Source organism: Dipodomys ordii, unplaced genomic scaffold, assembly GCF_000151885.1.
Source record: "Dipodomys ordii isolate 6190 unplaced genomic scaffold, Dord_2.0 Scaffold8, whole genome shotgun sequence".
NCBI lineage: Eukaryota > Metazoa > Chordata > Mammalia > Rodentia > Heteromyidae > Dipodomys > Dipodomys ordii.
The window spans coordinates 19,687,244-19,710,029 of record NW_012267224.1 but is presented as its reverse complement, the minus strand read 5'-3'; the positions used below and the strand labels follow the sequence as shown (position 1 = coordinate 19,710,029).

The 22,786-nt window shown below is 40.5% G+C and overlaps 1 protein-coding gene across 6 annotated transcripts in view; it reads left to right on the top strand.

Moving 5' to 3' along the window:
- The window catches only part of Apbb2 (amyloid beta (A4) precursor protein-binding, family B, member 2), a 278,787-nt gene that overhangs the window by 32,252 nt on the left and 223,749 nt on the right, over nt 1–22,786 (top strand). For all 6 annotated transcript variants that reach the window (XM_013009102.1, XM_013009101.1, XM_013009104.1 and 3 more), the window contains exon 2: nt 22,322–22,469. The gene's annotated coding sequence lies outside the window, so the exon portion shown is untranslated. The remainder of the gene's footprint in view (nt 1–22,321; nt 22,470–22,786) is intronic.

The following is a 22,786-nucleotide window of genomic DNA, read 5'->3' as shown; positions in this document are numbered from 1 at the left end:
TCTCCTCCTCCTCCTCCTCACCTCCCCCCCTCCATTTTATGGAGTGCATGAATTCTCTATCCTTGCCAGTGCAAGTGCTTACCCTACTTTGCTTAGTCCCTTTCTTATAGCAGATAGAGTAGTTATTTATAAATTGTAGAAAACTCAACCAAACTTAAGCAACATGGGCTACTTAATTGGCTTGCTTAATTGATGTGATTATGCCTCGGAGTTTAGATCAGTGCTGCTCAGGTTATCTGAGTGAAGGAGCTTTACTTAGGTATTTTTAAATTTCTGAATCAGTTGAGTTTGGTCGTACATGCCTGTAATCCTAGCACTCAGGAAGGCTAAAGCAGGAGGAGCACAAATTTGAGGCTAGCCTGAGAAACAAAGCAAGATACTGTGAAAAACAAAACAAAATAAAAATGGACTCTGGTAATCCTGACTACTCAGGAGGCTTGAGAACTGAGGATCCAGGTTTCAAGCCAGCCTGAGCAGACAAATCTATGAGTCTCATATCTCCTGTAAACCATCAAAAAGCCAGAAGCAGATGTATAACTCAAGTGGTAGCGGTGTCCTTGAGTGAAAAAAACAAGCAAGAGCACAAGGCCCCGAGTTTAACCCCCTGGTACTGTCACATCACAACAACACCCCCCTTACCTGTCATGTTACATTCCACAGTTTCATTTCCCATGGCCTAAAAATATTAATGGGAAATTCCAGAAATAGAGATCTGCCATTTCCGTTTATGCAGTGTCTTGAATAATGAAATTAAATCTTGTGAGGTCCTGTTCTGCCCTGCCTGGGACTTGAGTCAGCTCTGTGTCCAGTATGTTCTGTTCATCAGTCACTAAGTAGCCTGCTTGGTTTTCTAATTGTCTGGTGCCTATAGCAGTGCTTGTTTTTAAATAATCCTTATTTTATGGAATAATGTCTCAGTGTAAGAATAGCAACACTGGCACTTCATAAGAGATCATCATAGTACTTTCTATAAGTGAAAAGGTGAGACTTTATTATAGTTATGCATATTGAAAAACTATATACATATAGTGTTATCTGCTATCCACGGTTTTTGGGTATCCACCAGAGGTCTAGAATATGTTCCTTATGGATTTGTGATACTCTTGTAAGCCCAATATTTTAACATGATTTAATTCAATAGAGGTTATTCTGTCAAATGACTGTAAATATTTTTGCACATATTCGTTCATAATTTCAGCTCAAAGCTGTTAGATATAGTTGAGACGCACTGGCCTATTCTTCCAGGTTTTGCATTGAGAAAAAAAAAAGGCTTTATCAGCAGCATCCAGAATGATATGTACCTTTCTTCCCTTCTGAATGATTGTTCCAAAGTACATCTTTTACTAATTGGGTCAACTCAAAGCTGGTCACAGAGATCAGAGGAGTACCATTGGGGCCTATTTAGATTATTTTTTCCATTTCTTCAACTGTAAGAGGGTGTGGCCCTACAGATGGGATTTAAGCCTTACTTATACTTCATGACTGCCTTGTGATACTGGCAAGACCCCCAAATTCTTAACTACTGAAGTCACTAATGCATATGGGCAGTACACTAACATGTCTTCTGATATATTATTAAGAACAAACATTTGGTCTCTATTGTGAAATGAGGTGGCTCCTAGGATAGGGACTGTGGCTAGATAGGTTCAGGTAGAGGACTCCTCTCTAGAAAGACCAAGCCATGCTTGGAGTGTTGGCACTTTCAGTTCCATTCCAGACTTCCATGGACACAGGAAGAGTTTAGTGATTTCATCAGTCATGCCTACAGAATGGAAGTTAAAACTACTATAAAATATCCCAAACCATGATGTTTGGAAGAGCTTCTGGGTTTGGTGAGGGCATGGAAACTGTGCCCTGCCCCACCTTCGTACATCTTTCCCATTTGACCGTTCTGGAGTTGTATCCTTTATATAAACTGGTAAACCTTAGTTTTTTCCTGACTTCTGGGAGCAATTCTGGTAGATTGTGTGGAAACCCTAAATTTATAGCTAATTCAGAAGCATGGGTTACCTGGGAACTGAATAAGTGTTATGGGTTTGGACTCTCGTTTTGAATGGTTGGATCAGAATAGGTTTGGATTGTGTTGTATTTGTGCAGGAGGGATAGAGAATCAAAGATAGACTATGTCTATTTGAAGAGATGCCTGCATACATCTCTGCACATACCTAGCATGTGCAGAGAGGAAACAGCTAAGTATCCAGTGCTACACAACTGAAAGCTGATTTGGCATCTTCAGATTCCAAACCTCAAGCTCTCTTCCCTATTTGTGTGTTTGTTAATCATCTCAAATAGTCAGAATATTGAGTGGCCAGGTGTGGTAGTATATAAGCAACTTGGGAGAAGGAGTAGAGATTGTGGTCTAGCAAAAGCATCAAAAAGCAAACTAAAAGCAAAAAGGACTGGAGGCTTGGACCCTGAGTTTAATGTCTGATGCTGTTTTTAAAAAATCAAAAAACAACCCCAAGCAACCAATTAATCAATAATCAATGTTTTGTTGAAGGAAGTATTTGTGACTCAGTGGTTTTTGGAAGTGGTTTGTTAAACTTATGCTGAAATGTTCTGCAAATGACAATGAAGAAGAAATACCCCACTTAAAATATTTTGTAAAATAGAAGTCACACAGGAAAATGAAAACATAGAATTACTACCAGAAGGTGGGCGGTGTGTTCACTTGGTTTGTCCGTAAACACCTGGATTTAATCAGCCTTCTAAAAAAGCTATGCTTTAAGAGATGGTGTAGGAAAATTCTTTAGTGGAAAGAATCACCTTCCTAGTTATAACCAGCTGTTGATTCCACAAACCTGTGGAATTTACTCTTTGTATATGTGTCAATGTTAGTGCAATTTGAATTTGAAATCTGGAGAGTAAAATTGCTGTTGTAGTTACTTAAAAGTTAACTAGAGTTGATTTCCACTTTCTCTGGCAGTCTAAATCTATTATCACAGAAAATACTGATTAGGCACTTAATTGGGCTTGCGCTGTCTGGGTGGAAGAGAAACTCCTTGTGGTCTCTTAAATAGATCAAAGGTAAATTACTTGGTTTGGAACCAAAATGTACTCGAGCACTCTGATTGGTTGTGAATTCAAAGAGCTAGATTGTGGTTATAAGCTTCTCATATTTTATCCTAACGCAAAACTTAAAGACTAACTTTCTTTACACTTGATTTCCTTTCTTTCACATTCCTTGTGTTTGAAACCCTAGAATGTATTTAATGTGGTTTTAATTTGATGTGGTATTTGAGGTTTTGGAGGGTAGTGTTTGTGTCAGATTTGCCGGCTTCTATTTCTACCTCCCTCCCTCGTCTTCACCCTTTCCCTTTCTTTCTAGAATCAAAGTGGAAGGTGTACATTTATCTTCAACTCCTGTGTTGGTACTATGGAATACTGAATTTGAAACTGGGTTCTGTGGGCAGGGGGCGGCGCTTAGATTAGAGCCCCAGTGCCCTCTCCAGAATAACTTCATGAATACTTCTATGTGTTGTGGGCTCTCCTGAGTAAATAAGGTGTTGAACATGTTGTACTCACTATTTGTGGTCACCCAAGTCCTGTACTGTTGGGAGAGACATTGAGCCTGGGCTCAGAACTGTTTTAGAATCCAGGAGTGATGTCTGTGTGTTTATCAGATCACAGTTCCCAGCCTCATGCCCCCCAGGAAAACCCACAGCATCCTGTGATACACATTGTCAATTTCAGTGGAGGTAATTTCAGTCAAAAGCAAAGAAGCTTCACATCATAATAAGTTGAGCAGTCTTAGCCCCTTAATACTGAAGTATAGTGATGGAGTACAGGCTCTGGAGGCCAAGTTCAAATTCCAGGACAGGTTCCCTCATCCTAGGGTTCTCATGAGGATGAAGTGAACTAATTGTGTGAAGTGCTTCAAGCCTGTCTCTGGCACATGGTAATAGCTAATAAATGGAAGACATGATCGTCGCTGGATCCATTAGTTTTATTCTTAGTTTGGATTTCCAGTTATTATAAGGCCTGTTGAGAATTAAGTGCATCTGTCATTGTCAGTTCCTCCCTCCTTTCCTGCTTTCCTCCTTCCTTCCTTCCCTTCCTCCCTTCTTCCTTTCTTCCCTCCCTCACTCTGGACTTGGAAGCATGCTGGATAGCTCACTGCAGCCCTCAGTGGAAAAGGAGGACCAGGGCAACCTGAGAAGGGAGTTTCATCACCAGAGTGTAGTCTTTTTTTTGTGTGTGTGTGTGTGGGGGGGTCCTGTCATGGGTCCTGAACTCTGGGCCTGGGCGCTGTCCCTCAGCTCTTCAGCTCAAGGCTAGCACTCTACCACTTGAGCCACAGCGCCACTTCCGACTTTTTTCCCCCTGCTTATGTGGTGCTGAGGAATCGAACCCAGAGCCTCATGCATGCAAGGCAAGCACTCTACCACTGAGCCACCTTCCCAGCCTCCCAGAGTGTAGTCCTTTGAGGCCATCTGCCCTGCCCTGTCTTTGGAATCTATCATGGTCTGAGTTACCTGGACCCTAGGGATAAGACAGTGTCTGACCAGGCATCCTAACTAGAGGTGATCTTTAATCCCATAGGCAGCTTTCTGAAGTTTTCTTTGACATCCTCCTTGCTGGCTAGGGTTCATTCTGTGGGAAAAAAAACCCATCTCTGCCTCCCTGGCCAATCTCATATGATCAGATCATCCCCTCCATCCAGAAGGAATGTCTGGTCACGCTCTTGCACTGCTCAGAGCGGAAGTGGGAGGGTGAGTGGTGTTCCTCAGCAGCCTGACTAATCCCTGGACAGGCGGCCAGGCTGCTGTCATTTCCTCCCTCGTCCTCCTTGTCCAGGCCGGCAGCACCTGTGGGGCCCCTCCTGTTCCTGAAGCAGCCTGCACGGCCTTGTCGTTGTATTTCTGTAGGCTGAGTCACCTCCTGGCCTTGGTTTTCATTCACCCTTGAGCTTTTCCAGAGCATTGTTTCTCCAGCTCCGAAGAAGAAGCTTGAGGTTTTTTTTCTAAACCCAAAGCCTATTGTTTTCTTCCTTCATGCTGTTTCTTGTTTTTCTTTGGATTCCAGTGTTTTATTTTTTTCTTCATGAAGCTGCAAATAAGTTTACAGGCTTCTCTTATGTTATTCTAGGGATGTGACTCTAGTTTATCTCTTCAATTTGATTTTCTGCAGCTTTGAGGTACTTCATAGCTCCTGACAATTTCCTAATAACCGAATTTACTATCTCTATGAGACTTGATAGGTTAGGTAGATTATACAGAGCAGATAGCAGGCTAGGAATAAGAATTGAAAAAGATAGGTTGAACCCTGGCTTTTAATTCTCCTTCATAAACTTTGGGTCTTTCAAAGCAGAAGTTTTTAGACCTCAGACCTAAACAGAAAGCATTCCAGTACAACTTTCAGCTATCTTCAGGAATACAGATGTTTAGGTTAAATAGGGAGGGCTGGGGGCAAAGGGTGAGAAGGTATGTATGCTTAAAACAGTCCCAAGTCTGAGACTGGCCTGGATGACCATTATCTCAGTCTTAGTCTCTGGAGGAGTTCATATCACTTCACCACTTGAAGGGTTCTATTGCCCAGCGGGTGCTCTGTTCTATGATTTTGGCTGTGATTTCTGAGGCACTTTGCCTTTTGTCACAGGATGCTTACAAGTGGTGAATCCTAACTGTCTTGGAGCTTAAGGTGACTAAGATGGCTACTGGAAGAAAAAAGACAGATGTGAGGTATGGGGGGGGGGAAGAGGGAGCGGGGGGAGGGAGGGAGGTCTAGGATGCCCAGATTTTATCCTGCTTTTTAGTTAGTTCACAGACCCAACAAAAGCAACTTTTAAGTTGCCTCTTAGATTTGGACAGATTATTATTACTACCTTTTTTTTTTTTTTACCTTTTTCAACTTCAGTTTTCTCATCTGAAAAATGGGAATGAAAATGCTGTGAGAGATGTGTTCTTGGCCCTCATGCCGTTCCGTAAATCTTAACCTAATATCACTATGTTGTGATCCACTTTGAGTTTCTTAGAGAAGTAGCTGTTTTGAGGTAGATTCTCTATTTTTCCTTGACAGTTTCTGTTAATTCATGAATTCCTTTCCCTTTCTTCTTTTTACTTTGTGAGAGGAGGGACAAACAGTGGAAAACGAGGGAGCGAGGTGAAGGTTGGCTGAGAGCACATTTGCCCTGTGCAAGGGTAGCATTGAGACTTAGTGAGCTTGTGAGATTCTTGTAAGAGTCTTCCTTGGAAAAAGCATGAGGAGAATGCATCTCTTAAACTTCACCTCTGTCTCTGGTTCCTTATAGCCTGAGACAACCTGGGCTGTGTGGGTGTATAGTTCCAACTTGAGTCACTTCCATTGCCTTCATTCAGAGCTGTGTCCAGAATTCCAGAGCCCAGGCCATAGACCAGGAGGCAGAGTGACGTAGTGGATGGACATACGTGGGAGGGAATCTCAGCTCTGCTAGGGAATCTGTTCCTCACATTCCCTCTTTGGACTCTGTGTGTGTGTGTGTGTGTGTGTGTGTGTGTGTGTGTGTGTGTGTGTGTGTCAGAGCGAGGGAGAAAGAGAGAAAGATGGGGGGGAAGAATTTGGAGGTAATTTCTTTCTTTGGCTTCTGCTATAGCTTAAGTATAGTAGAAACGCTCTTCCCTTAGAAAGCAAGAATGGCTTTCATTCCATTTTGAGAGAGACCAGAGTCCAGCTCCTAAGTCCTGCAGCAAGCCTGTTTTTAGATATGTGGGAAAGGTTTTCAAGCAGCTTTCTGTTAGCCTCAGAAAACTTGCTTCAGTACTTCCTGTCCAAACCAGAAAATTCTAAGCCCTCAGGTAAATGCAGCAGATGTGAAAAACTAAAAATGGCCATTTGCTAAATGCCAGGCATGGTGTTAAGTGTTTTGTGACACTTAATTCCAGATTCTTATTGCAAGGTGGATGCCACAGTCCCTGTTTCAATTAAAGAGGAAATTGACTCAGAAAGTTAAATGAATTGCAAGAGCATATCATAATAAGTGATGCAGTCAGGATTTGAACCCATTTCCTTTGGAGTCTAAAGCCCATGAACTAACTTCATCCTCAATTTAAAGTGGATATTAATTTGCGAAGTGTTTGTTCTCCTCCCCTCCTTCCCCCCTTCCCTCCCTCCTTCCCTCCTTCCCTCCCTCTCTCCCTCATCCCTTCGTCTTCCTTTCCCTCACTTTTTCCCTTCCTTCTTCCCTCCCTTTTTGTCCCCCCCCCACTTTGTCTCTCTCCCTTATCTCTCTCCTTTGTCTCCCTCCCTCTTATTTTTTTTTCTTAGTGCTGGGATTGAACACAAGGCCTTGTGCAGGCTAGACAAGTACTCTACCATTTAACTAAAGTCTCAGCCCTGAGAATTTTCTTTTGAATAAATAACTGAAACTGATACATGCTCCCTTGGAAGGAAAGAAGTAAAGAGGAATAGATGAGTGAGTGAGTGAAGTGGTGTCAACACTGAGCCCAAGGACATCCCTCCTACCCCAGTGGACCCAGGAGCTCTGATTCTGAAGAATTTTCCTTTCGTAATTTTTCTCTTCCTTCCTTCTTTCCTTCCTTCCTTCCTTCCTTTCTTTCTTTCTTTCTTTCTTTCTTTCTTTCTTTCTTTCTTTCTTTCTTTCTTTCGTTCTTTCTTTCTTTCTTTCTCTTTCGTTAAAAAAGCCAGCAGTCACTTTTGTTTTTTTACTGATTCCTGATTTCTTTTAATTTTTGTCTTCATTAATTATACCTCATATTTCACCCCCCCTTTTTCCCCTGTCTATCCTTTCTGGTATTTGATCTTCTGTACACACTGCTTGGTTTAAGTTATATAAAGTTCAGGTTTCTTTGACAAAGTCTGAGAAGAGTTAATAAAAACCATACTGTTCAATATATGAACGGTTTAACTAGAAGATGAACCTTCCAGCAAATGTTGTTATTGTTATTTTTAACTCAGCTGTTACACATGCCCTGAGGAAATACTCACAGTGAGAATGGGATAGGATCACATTAATTATGATTTTACCCCTGTGCTTAAATGGACTTCCAGTTAGGCCGTAAGTTATCAAGTATCTCTTGAGGGCCTGACATCTGCCAAACCCTGTTCTAACCTGTGACTTGATTTCACCTACTGGTTGGTGATAGCTCTGTTTCTGCTTTGAGTTGGTTTTAAAATGCCTTAGCAACAGCTTGCAGCATAGTTTATTAGGCTAGAGTTGAGGAGTAATGTTATTCCAGGACAGCTACTTTTCTACATGCTTGAAGGGTAACAGCATGTCTGTCTAATCTGGCAGTCTGTCTAGCCTGACTGGGCAGTATGGTTTTTGGATTCTCTCATTCTTCCTTCCTTGTCTTCCTTCCTTGCCTGGGTCGAATAGCACAAAGTTTGTTTCATTTCTAGAAACATTGAATGGATTTATGGTGCTCACCTAGCAGCCTTAGAGCCATTATGATACAAGATGGTATTCTGTCTGTCTCCCAACCCCCCCCAAAAAAAAACAAACCTCAAATCCCAAAAACCTGGTACCTGAACTTAAGAAATACTGAAATATTGACTTAAATACTGAAGAGTTATTTGAAGTCACTAGTTTATTTTTAAGTCATCAGGAGAATGTCCTGTCCTGTTTTTCTTGTTAGACCAGAAGGTACTCTCAGCCTGCCCCCAAGTTAATGCCTACAAATATATATATATATATATATATATATATATATATATATATATATATACATATACACAGTTATTTATTTTTTCCAGTCCTGGGACTTGAACTCAGTCCTCTTTTGCTGAAAGCTATCCCTCTACCACTTGAGCCACAGTGCTGCTTCTGGCTTTTTCTGTTTATGTGGTATTGAGGAATCGAATCCAGGGCTTCGTGTATGCTAGACACTCTGCCACTAAGCCACATTCCAAGCCCTAATGCCTGCAATTTAAAAAGACTTTCAAAATTAAGAATTCTGGAATAAGCTTTTCTTCCTTTCTTGCTTGCTTGCTTTTTTTTTTTTTTGTCAGTCATCAGGCTCTAACTCAGGGCCTAGGTGCTGTCCTGTGCTTTTTGCTCTACCACTTTGAGCCATAGCTCCACTTCCAGCTTTCTGGTGGTGAATTGGAGATAAGAGTCTCATTGACTTACTTTTTTTTTTTTTTGTCAGTCATGGGGCTTGAACTCTGGGCTTCATTGACTTTCTTGCCCAGGCTGGCTTTGAACTGTGATCCTCAGTTGTCAGCCTCCTTAGTAGCTAGGATATATAGGGGTGAGCCACCAGCTGACTAGGTTTTTTTTAAAGTTTAACAACGATCAGACTCATTCACTTGAAGTACTGCTGAAAGTACTTATTATTTAAAAAGAATCACATAAGACAGATAATTGGATGGTGTGGCAAGACTAGGTAGAACTGGGGCTCCAGGCCCCCATGTGGCCCTCTGTCCAGAACAAATGACATGGTGTCAGGTGCCACCTGTGATCTTAGTTGCTCAGGAAGCTAAGATCTGAGGATGAGGGTTGGAAGCCAGTCTGGGTAGGAAAGTTCCTGAGGCTCTTCATTTAACCACTAAAAAGAAAAACATGGAAGTAGAGCTATGGTTCAAGTGGTAGCATATTAGCCTTGAGCAAAAAAGCTCAGGAACAGCACCCAGGCCCTAGGACCAACACACACACACACACACACACGCCTTGAGCAAAAAAGCTCAGGAACAGCACCTAGGCCCCAAATTCAAGCCCTAGGACCACACACACACACACACACACACACAAGCCTTGAGCAAAAAAGCTCAGGAACAGCACCTAGGCCCCAAATTCAAGCCCTAGGACCACACACACACCCCGCGGGCCCACCCCCACCCCCACAAGAGGCATAGTTGTGCTATGACTGCATTCTTGGCTCCTAGTGAGTCAGTGCTGGAAGAGAGAAGCTCAAGGTAGTGTACATGGACATGTGTTGGAGAGCCCATGTTTAATCTTGGCAGTGGTAGTTTGGTTCATAAGAAGAAGAAAATAGAACTTAGAAAGGAATGATGGGAATTCCTTGTAGTCATTAAGAAGAACAATGCTGATTCCCGGTGATTGAACCTAGCCAAGAAACAGACTTCCTTAAGGCAAGGACTCGTTTTGTTTGACACATTTTTATTTGTTGTACTCTTGCCAGGTACATTTGTGTTACATTATAAATTTGAGTAGAAGTCAGTGATGTTGAGAGCCAGGCTGAGCTGTGATCCAGTCCTCCTAAGTATTAGAAAGCAATTCCGTTAGAACAAAGAAACAAAACCCAGTGCCTCCACAGATCAATTAACAAGGACATACTCAGTACCTAGAGAACTGGAGAGAAACTGAAGTTGAACAAATGATTTCTTCTTGATTGTTTTTGTTCCATTTCTCTCTGCCATTTATGTACCAAAGGTGGCAAAGTGTATGAAGGCCAGTGTGCATTAAATCTCAGTAATTTATGGACCTCTTTATTTAAAGGAAAAATGCCTCACAAGTCCTCAGTAATAAATATTTTTATTATGGAGCAGCTTAAATATGCATGAACATAAAAACTAGGTGTAAACGCCTTATGTGCCTATCTAATACAACTATAAAACAGTGACAGATTTGAAAATTACAAACCCAGTAAAATCCAACTTAATCATTAATTTATGACAGGTGATTTCATTTGACTATAATTAAACATCTACTCAAATGTGGTGTTTTGTTTCTACAACTAATGTGCCATTTCTTCTGTTACCCCAGGAAAATTCAGCTCTTCCTGTTCATTTACTATATCCTAAACTTCCTTCTTACAAAGTACCTTCATTGAGTAGAATGTGTGATCTAGACCTTACTCTGCCTTATTTGACTACATGATTAAAATTGTGCTACCAAATCAGAAGTGAAAGTACAAATACACTTTTTTGATTATGGTACTGGGGTTTGAACTCAGGACCTTGAGTTTTACCACTTGAGTCATGCTTTAGATCTTTTGTTTTAGTTATTTTTTCAGTAGGGTCTCTTGGACCAAGTTGGAGTGCTGTCCTACTTAAAGCTTCCATAGGTAACATGACAGGTGCATACCACTATGACTGTCTTTTTTTTAAATAAGTTTTTATTGTGAAAATACTGTACAGAGGGGTTACAATTACATGAGCAAGATAATGAGTACATTTCTTATCAAGCATTGTTGCCTCCTCCTTTGTTTTTCCCCTACCATCCCTTCCCTCCCACCTCCACAACTACTCTCCACCCCTGCTAAATTGTAAGGTTAGTTTTTAGACATAGCATCTTGTACATCTCATTGTTGCAATGGGTCAACCTGTATCCCTATTTAAACAATTTGTTTTTTCCCTTCCCCTCCCCAAATTATACCAACATCAAATTCAGTAAAAACAGGGGTTATGCTGTGGAGGAGGGCCATACAAAGCAACAAAAAAAATCACGTGGTACATTATAAATATGTTAGAAATGATGGCAAGGAAGAAAAAAACCACTTGTGTCCTTATCTTGGGGTTCATTTTGCTTAACATCATCTTATCTGACCTTTTCTGCTTGTCTCAGACATATACTAGATATTGCAAATAAGGGAAACCATGGGAACCTATGTTTCTTTGGGCCAGGCTTACTTCATTTAATATAAGTCTTTCCATTTCCTAACAAATGGGGTAATGTCATTCTTTCTGATGGAGGCATAGAATTCCATTGTGTATATATACCACATTTTCTTGATCCATTCATCTACTGAGGGGCATCTGGGTTGGTTCCATATCTTAGCTATGGTAAATAATGCTGCAATAAACATAGCTGTGCTGGTAGCTTTAGTATGGTCTTGTTTGTGATCATTTGGGTAAATGCCCAAAAGTGGGATTGCTGGGTCATAGGGGAGCTCTATGTGGAGTCTTTTGAGGAACCTCCATACTACTTTCCAAAGTGGTTGGACAAGTTTACACTCCCACCCTTCTGTCCACATCCCCTCCAGCATCTGTTGTTAGAGTTCTTGATTCTAGCCAATCTGTTTGGGGTGAGGTAATATCTCAATGTTGTTTTGATTTGCATTTCTTTTATGGCTAGAGAGGTTGAGCATTTCTTCATGTGTCTATTGGCCATCCTTCTTTCCTCTTCAGAGAAGTTTCTCTTTAAGTTTTTAGCCAACTTATTTATTGGGCAGTTGTTTCTTTGAGGATTTGTTGTTGGGGGATTTAATTTTTTGAGTCCCAGTATATTTTAGATATGAGACCCTTGTCCATTGTATGGCTAGTGAAGATCTCCTCTCAATCAGTGGGCTTTCTATTGATCTTTCTAGCTATGTCCTTTGCCATGCAGAAGTTCTGGAATTTTAGGCAATCCCATTTGTCCAACCTTTCTTTGATTTGTTGTGTTTCTGGGTCTCTATTAAGAAAATTTCAGCCTGTGCCAAGGAAACCTAAGAATTCTCCTATTCTGCCCTGTAATGTTTTCAGGGTGTCTGCTTTGACTCCAAGGTCTTTGATCTACTTGGAGTTGATTCTGGTGCAGGCTGATATATAGGGATCTAGCTTTAGTTTTCTATAAGTGATTAACCAATTTTGCCAGCACCATTTACTGAAGAGGCTATCTTTCTTCCATTCTATTTTTTTTTTAGCTCTCTTTTAGAAGATTAGGTGGCTGTGGGTCTGTGGGTTCATTTCTGGGTTTTCAACTCTATTCCTTTGGTCCTGAGGTCTCTTTTTGTGCCAGTATTGAGCTGTTTTGATTACTATGGCTTTGTAGTAGAGTTTGAAATTTGGTATTGACATTCCTCTAGCACTGTTCTTTCTGTTAAGGATCGTTTTTGCTTTTTGGGGCCTTTTATTGTTCCATATGAGTTTTTGGATTGCCTCTTCTGTTTCCTTGAAGAATGATGAATGATCAATGAAGATAGATAGATAAATAAATATCACATTGAATTTGTAGTTTGATTGAGATGGAATTTCAGTAGGTTTTTTTTTGTTGTTGTTTGTTTGTTTTGTACAAGGTAGCCTTAAACTGGTCCTCCTGATCTCTGCCTCTTAAGTAGTTTGGATTTTTGGATTACAATCATGGACCACTGCACCAGGCATAAACCCACTTTTGGTCATGCAAGAAGTTAGAGCTTGGAGACTAGTTGCACATGGGGTGGAGCAGACAGGAGAGGAATCATTGGTACCTGCAGTTCGGGTTAAAGATTTGGGTGAGAATTAATGGTTGCTATTTAGCAAATGAGAGGATAAAAGGAAGAAAAGTAAATTTAGGGGAAGATGAGTAGAAGACTAATGTTGCTTAGATTGTTTAGTGATGGACGGGATAATGTGACACGCTTCCCTATTATCACTGTATTCTGAATAAAACAGTTTTAAATGTACATCTTGACTCATAGAAATGAAGATATCTCTAAAGTTCCCATTTTGGTAAGATCAGTCTTCAAATAGTAAGGCAAAACCAAAGCTGAGAGCTTTGTTTGGAAGCAAACACAAAAGACAAAGTTTCCAAAGAGCAAACAGGAAAAAAGCTAAAAGAGAGGTTGAAGCATGGCTCAAGTGGTTGGACCCTGCATGAAGACTCCAAAAACAGCTGAAAGAAAACTTGATTTTATGGTATCAGATCTGTCACTTATAAAAAAAAGGCCAATGTATAGTTTTGGAGCAACTCAACCTAATTTTATGACAGCAAACCTTTCAAAAATCTTCTTAAGGGCAATATTTCAGGAAGAAAAAAGCAATTCCATACGAAAGGGCTGAGATGCAAAAGGAAGTGGTATGCAGCCACGGGCCAGAGCCTCATTTCTGTAATCCTGACTATTCAGGAGGCTAAGACCTGGAGGATCAAGGTTCAAAGCCAGCTAAGGAAAGAAGGTCTGCAAGACTCCATTTTCAGTTAATCAGCAAATAGCTAGGCTTTGATAGTAGAGCCAATTGTAAGCAAGCAACCTAAGGAAGTGGGAGGCCCTGAGTTCAGGCCTTGAAACTAGCCAAAATGAAAAAAGAAAACGAAAACGAAATGGAAAGTAAAGAAACTGGTAGATATTATTTGTTAAAATGAAACCACGTTGTTTTGTTGGACAGTACTGCTATGCAGTGACTGTAACATGCCATTGTTTGTGAAATCAACGCTGTATTTTTTTTAATACTTTAAGAAAAACATTGCCAAATTCTAAAGAAACCTTTCTAGCATACAAATTCTAAAGAAACTTTCCTAACATACATCTGAATTTTACCAGTGTGAGTACATGAAGAAATGTGTCTCTGGGAAATGAATACAACATATAGTTAGAGCATGAAAGGTATTGAAGCCCAGGGGCTATGGTGCAGTAGAAGTCCATCTTGGAGACTAAGTGTGGTGCTTGGCATGTAGGTCAATGTCCAGTCAGCAAGTGGTATATTGATGGGGAGATGAGACTCATCAGAGTAGTACATTTGACCCCCTGAGCCTGACCATGTATTAGAAGTCGCTCAGGTTTTAACATCTTGATATTCTTGTGGTCACATAGAAAGATGGAGCTTAAAAATGATCTTTCAGAGAGCTGGGGCGAACCAGAATTAGAAGTCAGATCACCTAAGAGAAGGGTGAGGCAATGCTGCAGGGACACAGCCAAGACAAGGTATTGGAATTACTGAAGTGAACATCAGTTTGCTCTCTTTGATAGGAGAAGCATTGAAAAATCACTGTTTTCAAGATTCCTTCTTCCCTCCCTCCTTCTCTTCTTCCCTTACACCTGACCTGGAGCTTGAACTCAGTGTCTGGGTGCAGTCCTTGAGCGTTTGTGCTCAAGGCTAGCATGCAAACACTTGAGCCACAGCAATCCTTTCAGGTTTTTGGTTGCTAACTAGCAATAAGAGTCTCACAGACTGGCTTTGAAGTGTGATCCTTTAGATATCAGTCTTCTGAATAATTAGGATTGTGAGTGTGAGCCATTGGCACCCAGTTTAAGACTTATTTCTCCTGGGACATCTGGGAGGCTTCATGAAGGAGGTAGTGTTTGGGTTGGGCTTCGAAGGGTATTAGTGACAGTAGTAGTGGCAGGACAGTCTGGAGAGAGAAATCACAGCAAACATGTTTTTCCAAAAAGGTGTTAGTCTTGGCATTAGTTCCTAATGACCTGGACCTTACTGTCTAGCTTCCTTCTAAATAGAGATCTACTGTTGAAGAGGAAGCATTTATTCTCTCCTCTTTCCTTTTGCAGTGCTGGCAATCAAACCCAGGACCTTGTGCATGCTAGGCAGAAGTTCAGCCATTGACATCTCCAGCCATTAAGGTGGAAAGCAAGAGAACTCTAGAGCTGACCACATATTTCCCCAGTGCCAGTCCTGGGGCTGAACTTAGGCCTTGGGGCTATCCCTGACCTTTGTAGCTCAAGACTAGTGCTCTGCTACTTGAGCCACAGCTCTACATCCAGCTTTTTAATGGTTAATTGGAGATAAGCGTCTTTGGGACTTTCCTGCCTGTGCTGACTTTGAACTATGATCCTCAGATCTCTCAGATCTCAGCCTCCAGAGGAACTAGTGTGGGCCTGAGCCACTGACACCTGGCTAAGGACCCTACTTAATAAAAGATCTTAACAACATTTTTTTTTTTGGTCAGTCATGGGGCTTAAACTCCAGGCCTGATTAAAAAAAAATTAAAAAAAAAAAAAAAAACTCCAGGCCTGGATGCTATCCCTGGGCTCTTTGGTTTAAGACTAGCCTTCTACGACTTTGATCCACTGCACCACTTCTGGTTTTCTGGTGGTTAATTGGAGACAAGAGTCTCACAGACTTTCCTGTCTGGGCTGGCTTTGAACCATGATCTTCAGATCTCAGGCTCCTGTGTAAGCCACCAGCTCTGGCTTATAATATCCTATTAAATACACAGTTTATTATTGAATATGGGGATTCATGTAATAGAGTAAAAACTAATGTATAATATGCCTAGTATTGACATGAATAATCATGTGACATCTTTAGCCAATAGTAGAAGAGACTTAGCTTGTTATAGATTACCAGATCAGAGAATTAAGAATATATAGGGCAGATAAAACCTGTTTTTAGTCCTGGTCCTTGTTTTAAAAGCCATGTAGCAACAGGGTTATTTGGCTGCTCTACTACATTCCCTCATTTAAAAACAGCCAGATAAGTTGATGTTAGGCAAAATGAACCCCAAGATAAGGACTCAAGTGGTTTTTCTTTCTTGCTCTTGTTTCTAACATATTTATAAGATGATTTCTTTGTTGCTTTGTATGTCCCTCCCCCATGGTATAACCCCTGTTTTCACTGTATTTGATGTTGGTATAATTTGTGGAGGAGAAGGGAAAAAATAAATTGTTTAAATAGGGATACAGGTGGACCCATTGCAACAATGAGATGTACAAGACATGTCAAAAAACCAACTTTACCACTTTGTGGAGACACAGGATTGGCAGATGGGAGGGCAGGGATGGTAAGGGGAAACAAAGGAGGAGGCAACAATGCTTGATGAGAAATGTACTCACTACCTTGCTCATGTAATTGTCACCCCTCTGTACAGTATTTTCACAATAAAAATTAATTAAAAAATAAAACAGCTATAAATGGGGCACCAGTGGCTTACTCCTATAATCCTAGCTATTCAGGAAGTTCAGATCTGAGGATCACAGTTCAAAACCAGCCTAGGCAAGAAATTCCATGAGACTCTTATCTCCAATTAAGCACAAAAAGCAGGAAGTAGAGCTGCTGTTCAAGTGATAGAGTACTAGGAGCAAAAAAGTTCAAGGACAACAACCCAGCCTACCTCTGGATAAATGTGAGGGTTTGTGGAAAGCACTCAACAAAAAAATTACCCCTATTAAATTAAACTATATAGTTTATAGTGTATCTTTCAGTAAATAACCAGTAAGTCAGTGTTGGGTCATGTCTGGGCATTATCATCATTTGGGGACAGATTCCCAGACACTACCTCAGACCTGCCTGCTGTGGAACACCTGCTTTGTATTTCCTCATGTTTAGGAATCCTTGCTCTGTCTAGACTTGAGTAGCATCTGGTCAAATGCATCATGATCAAATCCCTGGCCTGCCACGAAGCTTCATCCCCAATCCCCATCTCAGTCACTTCATTTACTTCCTCCTTCATTATATATTTAGAGCACTGACTCTGGGTACTCATAGAGTGTGTGTGTGTGGTTTGGGTTGTTAATCCCACAGATTAATGCATGAATTTTCACTCCCATACCTTTCTTTGCTTTTCTTGTTCTTCACTTGTCCCTTTTCCTCCAGCCCATATTGACTTTTTGAATAACAGAGATGACAGTGTTCTGGACAGCCTAGTTCTCAGGACTTAAAAAAAAAGTAGAATTTTTAGAAATAGAAACTTTGCTAAGACAGATGTTTGGCATGTTGACATTGAGCTTGAGTTTCATTTCTAAAATAAATAATTCAATTTTTTTTAATCCTTAAAAAATGTCTACAGGAAATGCTTCTAAAAGAATTGATATTCCCCTTGTTAAAACTGGGGTTGTTATTGGATATATGTATGTAGATTATTTTTCCTTGGAGAAAAATATGGGAAAATGTTTTGGTCCATGTCAAAACAGACACACCCACTCTTCCTCTCCCTCCTTCACCCCCTCTCTCCCTCTCTCTCTCTCTCCCTCTCTCCCTTTCTCCCTCTCTCTCTCTCTCTCTGTCTCTCTCTCTGTCTCTCTTTCTCTCTCTCTCTCTCACACACACACAGTAATCCCTCCAACCTAAGGGTACCTTTCTTTTTTTTGGGGGGGGTCCGGTCGTGGGGCCTGAACTCTGGGCCTGGGCGCTGTCCCTCAGCTCTTCAGCTCAAGGCTAGCGCTCTACCACTTGAGCCACAGCACCACTTCTGGCTTTTTTCTTTTTGCTTATGTGGTGCTGAGGAATTGAACCCAGGGCCTCCTGCATGAAAGTCAAGTGCTCTACCACTGAGCTACCTTCCCAGCCCAAGGGCACCTTTCTTACAGGGGCAGTTAGTTGGTAGATTGTAAAATGTGGCCTAGAAATAAGAAATAAAATATCACATTCAAATCATTTAGAATATTCTTGTAAAGCTTTTGTGTGAAGGCTTTGGTTAAAAAAAAATCCAAAACATTGTATTACAGCAAAAGCCACATGATTGCTTGCATGTATTTGTTACACCTATTTTACATTTCTGTGGTTGAGGAATCACGGAAATATCAGCCACATTAGATAGACAGAAACTTTCTTCAGTGTTAGATCCCTTCCACCTAGAATGGTACTTGGCCAGTAATAATTGCTCAATACAAAATGTACTAAATGAATGAGCTTCCAATAATTAAGCAACCAGAACTAATTATTGCATTTATCAATTTCCACTGATAAACTTTGTTGTGGATTTGTTGTAAGATGACACTACCTGACACCTGTTTGATAGGCTGATTAGATCCAGTCTCTTAGCAGGTTCTAGCATGCCTTAATGAAGGTCTGCCCTGGAAAGATCAGGTCTCCTTTTCTCGTGGTCCATTCATAGTGCTGTCTGGCAGCATCACAGTTTTCCTAAATATTTTGGATGGATCCAATTATAACCATAGTTATCATTTCTGTATTGATTCCCTACTAGGTTTTGACAATGGACAGTTACGGAAGTTTGGCTGATGGTGCTGTCCCCATGTGACAAATGACAAAGATAAAAATGAGCAAGGTAGCGACATCAGAAAGCCTTGGATGTTAAGGTGGAGAGCTGGAACACATAGCTTCTAAATCTGTTGATTTCCTCCTTGCTTGTTTCAGAACAATGATGAACATTACTTTTCCTCCTTTTCCACAGTGATGGCCCTCTTTATTTGAGCTTATGATAGGGGAAGTTATTTATAATGTGAAGCATTTTCCAACCTCAGCATCAGCTACAGCATTGTTAGGCATTGTTTGAGGTATTCATGATAGGTCCCTTTTTATTTTCTGTGATGAGGGGCTGTGCCATTTCTTTTTTGGCTAGTTTTAAAAAATTTTTTTTTTGGTTCCGGTCATGAGGCCTGAACTCTGGGCCTGGGCACTGTCCCTTAGCTCTTCAGCTCAAGGCTAGCACTCTACCACTTGAGCCACAGCACCATTTCCGGCTTTTTTCTTTTTGCTTATGTGGTGCTGAGGAATCAAACCCAGGGCCTCATGCATGCAAGGCAAGCGCTCTACCACTGAGCTACCTTCCCAGCCCTTGGCTAGTTTTTAAACTAGCCCACTTTCTTTCAAACAACTTATCTCTCCCCTCTCTAGAACATTTTAAGATGTAAGAAAACCAAGACTCAGAATCTAAACTTAAAATTAAATTTTCACCTCTATATGGCAATAGTCACCAGCACTTCCTTTCTTTCTCTGCCTGGTCATTTTGAGATAGACATTTTAGCAGTATTGAATTGGCTCTGTTGATATGTCTAGAATCAGGTTCAGGAAGCAGAACCCTCCCTTCCCTGTGATATTTAACTAGGGGGGAAAAAGATGGGCAAACATTTAAGGTTCTCAAAGGGTGGCAGTGCCCAGGCCACATTCCACCATAGCCATTTACTGAAGCCAGAGATCAAACATCACACTGCCAGGGTACCAAGCCATAATGGATTTCAAAACCTCTAACACTCATCTGATTCTGTTTAGTCTTCTATTGAGAAAGATACTTTGGTGACTTCAGCAAGATTCTGTTCAACTTGTGGTTGAGTTTATTCCACCAGATTTCTAAGTTTAAACTTACCATCATTGTCTTAAAAATGATTTTAAAGAGTTACTTGAACAATGCTCTCCACAAAGCTCAGATTTCTCTGTGAAATAACACCAAGAATCACATCTCTTTTATTCTCTGTGGACATTAATTTTTACTGTTAGAAGTGAAGTATAGAAGGGAATGAATCACAATTGATATTGTGTTCTCTGTAGAATCTGGCCATGGTGGACAGTGGGGATTTAAGGAGCAGTTTGGGGTGGAAAGCAAGCCTTTTGTTTTTCATCCAGGGAGAGAGCCTTTGTGTGTGTTGGGCTGTGACAAAGCTGGATCACATCATCCCTAATGCGGCTCTTTTTATTAGCTGTACAGTTCAGGCCTTTGTTGTCCAGCTGTGCAGTAGGGAAAGGCTGATGAGATGAAGTTCAATGAAAGCCTTTCAGGAAGCATTTCTAAGTTGATCATTGCCATCTGTCCACTTTGCCCTCCTTACTTCTCAGGCTAGTCCCATTTGTGAGATTGTTATGTTTCTGATTGGTTTGGTGTGAATACTGCAGGTAGATATTAATGAAGAAGTGAGCACCATTTCAAAGCAGTAATTATGAAGGAAAGGAAAAAGTGTGAATCACTAGAATCACGGTTTTATTCTCATTCTTGGTGATTTGATTTTGAAGCCATTAATGTGTTTTCCTTAGACTTGAATCATTTTGGGAAGGGCTGGAACTTGATGCCATAAATCACTTATTTCTGAAAACAGGACGCTTGTCCTTCCTGTCTGTTGTAGGTGGCTGGTACCGGTCTAGTTTTATCTTGTTGGAAACTTTTTATCCCACTTGGAGCTGGAGGATTGTGCTGGTATTAAGAGGGCCAGTACTAAGATGAGAAAGCTTTCGTCTTGATAGGCAGTCTCTGTTGAAGACACCTGCTTCCAGCTTTACAGTGCAACCATTGTTTTCTTCTTTTGCACACTTTAGGAGCAGAGTTGGGTCTTTTTTAGCCTGGGGTTGTCTTCACCTTTCTTCCTGCCTGGGTTTCAGCTTTGGCGGAACACATTCCTGTCTGATTTCTGGCTTTGCTGATATGAATTTAACCTGTGTGGGACTCATACAGATGCCATTTCTGAGTGCATGTTAAATGCCTTTGTGGAGGAAAGAGCGATTGGCTCAGGCAGAGGCCAGTGATCTGGACTCACATCCCTGCTTCCTGGCTGTACAGCTAAGGAAAAGGCACTATGTTGGAAGGAAAAACTGGGAGAGAATGAGGTGACATTATTCAAAAGGAAATGTTCTAATTACCTGACTTATGCAACTATAACCCTTCTATAAATCATCTTTACAATAAAAAATATTTTTAGAAAAGAATTTCATGGACTTTCCTACCTAGGCTAACTTCAAAACTTGATTTTCAGATCTTAGCCTCCTGATTAACTAGGATTATAGGTATAAGCCACCAACACTTGATTATTCTCATATTTTTAAATATCCATATTTAAAATTTATAATTCTGTAATCAATGTACATTATAGGAAATATAAAGGAAATACAAATAGCTTCCAGAAATGCTACTATTTGCCCTGTGTTTTCTTTCGATTATACATACTCAGACTATAGAACAACATTGTACCCTACAGATTTAATACCTTCCTGGAGACTGAGGTTTCAAGGGAAAGTAGAGATTGATGTAATATTATGCTTGGCACACTTTGTGATGGGGTACTGTTTTGACTTACAATAATAGAATTGTACAGCAGTATCTGTTACTAACATTTTTCCTGTTGCATTTTGAAAAGGTTTGTATTATTTAGCATATATAGATGTTGCCATAAGAATTGCTATGGTTAACAAACTACTATTTCTTTATTAGCTCTGCTTCTGCACTAATTGCTTTTGTAAGGTTACTTCATTTGAGATGCCACAATTACGTGCTGCCACATCAGCTGGCATAACTTATTTTAGTACTTTTTTCTGGGTCTCCTGATTCCTCAAGCCTAGGCCTGGCAGTAGAATGTTTAAGGGACTTTATTTTTCCACAGATATACATTTGATGGCACTTATGATATTTGTGGAATGTTGGTTTAGTATATAATTTCCTCTGTTAGGAAATGAAGGATAATTCATTTTCCCCTTTGGATTATTGCAACTATATAGTTTTGCAATATAAATGTACTTGAATTCTGAAGCCATTAGAATTTTTTTTACGGATCTTCCCCCCCCCCCCACTTCCCTTTTTGTCTTTCTGTGTCCTTTGAAGTCCTGAAATGTTTTCATGTTTGATTGAGATGAAGTCTGGGTTTCATTGTACTTTTTGAAACATATTGAGCAAGTTAATTTTCTGTTTGAGTTCCTAAGGGGAATAGCTCCAGGCCTCCGTGTCCTAAGAATTCAGACTGAGGCCTGCCAGAACATTCCTGTGGTTTTCCATGGGCAGATCAGTGTGTTCAAGAAATTTTAGTTATAGCCTGTTTTCCATGGTTAATTAAAACATCTGGCTTTAAAAATTTCCACAAACAGAACTTCATCATTCAGGCAAATCTTTTCAATAATTGTTAACTACTTCAATCCTACTCTCAGAAGAGCCTCAACTTGTCTTTAGGATGCTATATAAGCTGTGGTCTCTGTTCATTAATGATTTTAAACTTCTGGAAGGTATTGGAGATTATCCTCTCAATCATGTATGAGAAAGATCGAGAAAGACAGAAAGATAGATACACAGATAGAGATAGAGAAAGAGAGATTGTGAATCGTGAATCCTTATAATGGCTCTGGCCTTTGCCCCTTCCAGGTTGGAGCTGCTTTGGGTGAGCTACGATCTCTAGCCAAGCATGCTGTGGTCGGACCTGCCCAGCCGTGGAACAGAAACCTTTGCTGGTTGGAAAATCCATAAAAGAAAGGTCCTGTGAAAAGCAGACAGATAACTTAAGCATAATCAGGTTGGTATAAGACATTCCAAAGAAAGTACAAAATAACAAAATGTTGTATTGTGGACCACCCTAAGTAGTTTCCCCATTAATTGAAAGATTCTCAGCATCACATGGCAATCTATCTTGGCAGTATATTTGGTGTAGTGCCTCCTGTCTCTTTCTTTCCTTTTCTTCATATCTTCTGTGCTGTCTTCTAATTGTTCCTCTCCTCTCTCAGAGAAGACAGCACAGCACTGCCTTAATGGTCTTGGTTTATTTTGGAGGGAAGGCACGTCAGCCCTCATGGGGTTATGCTACTTCTAACTGTGTACACATTTACGTTGGTA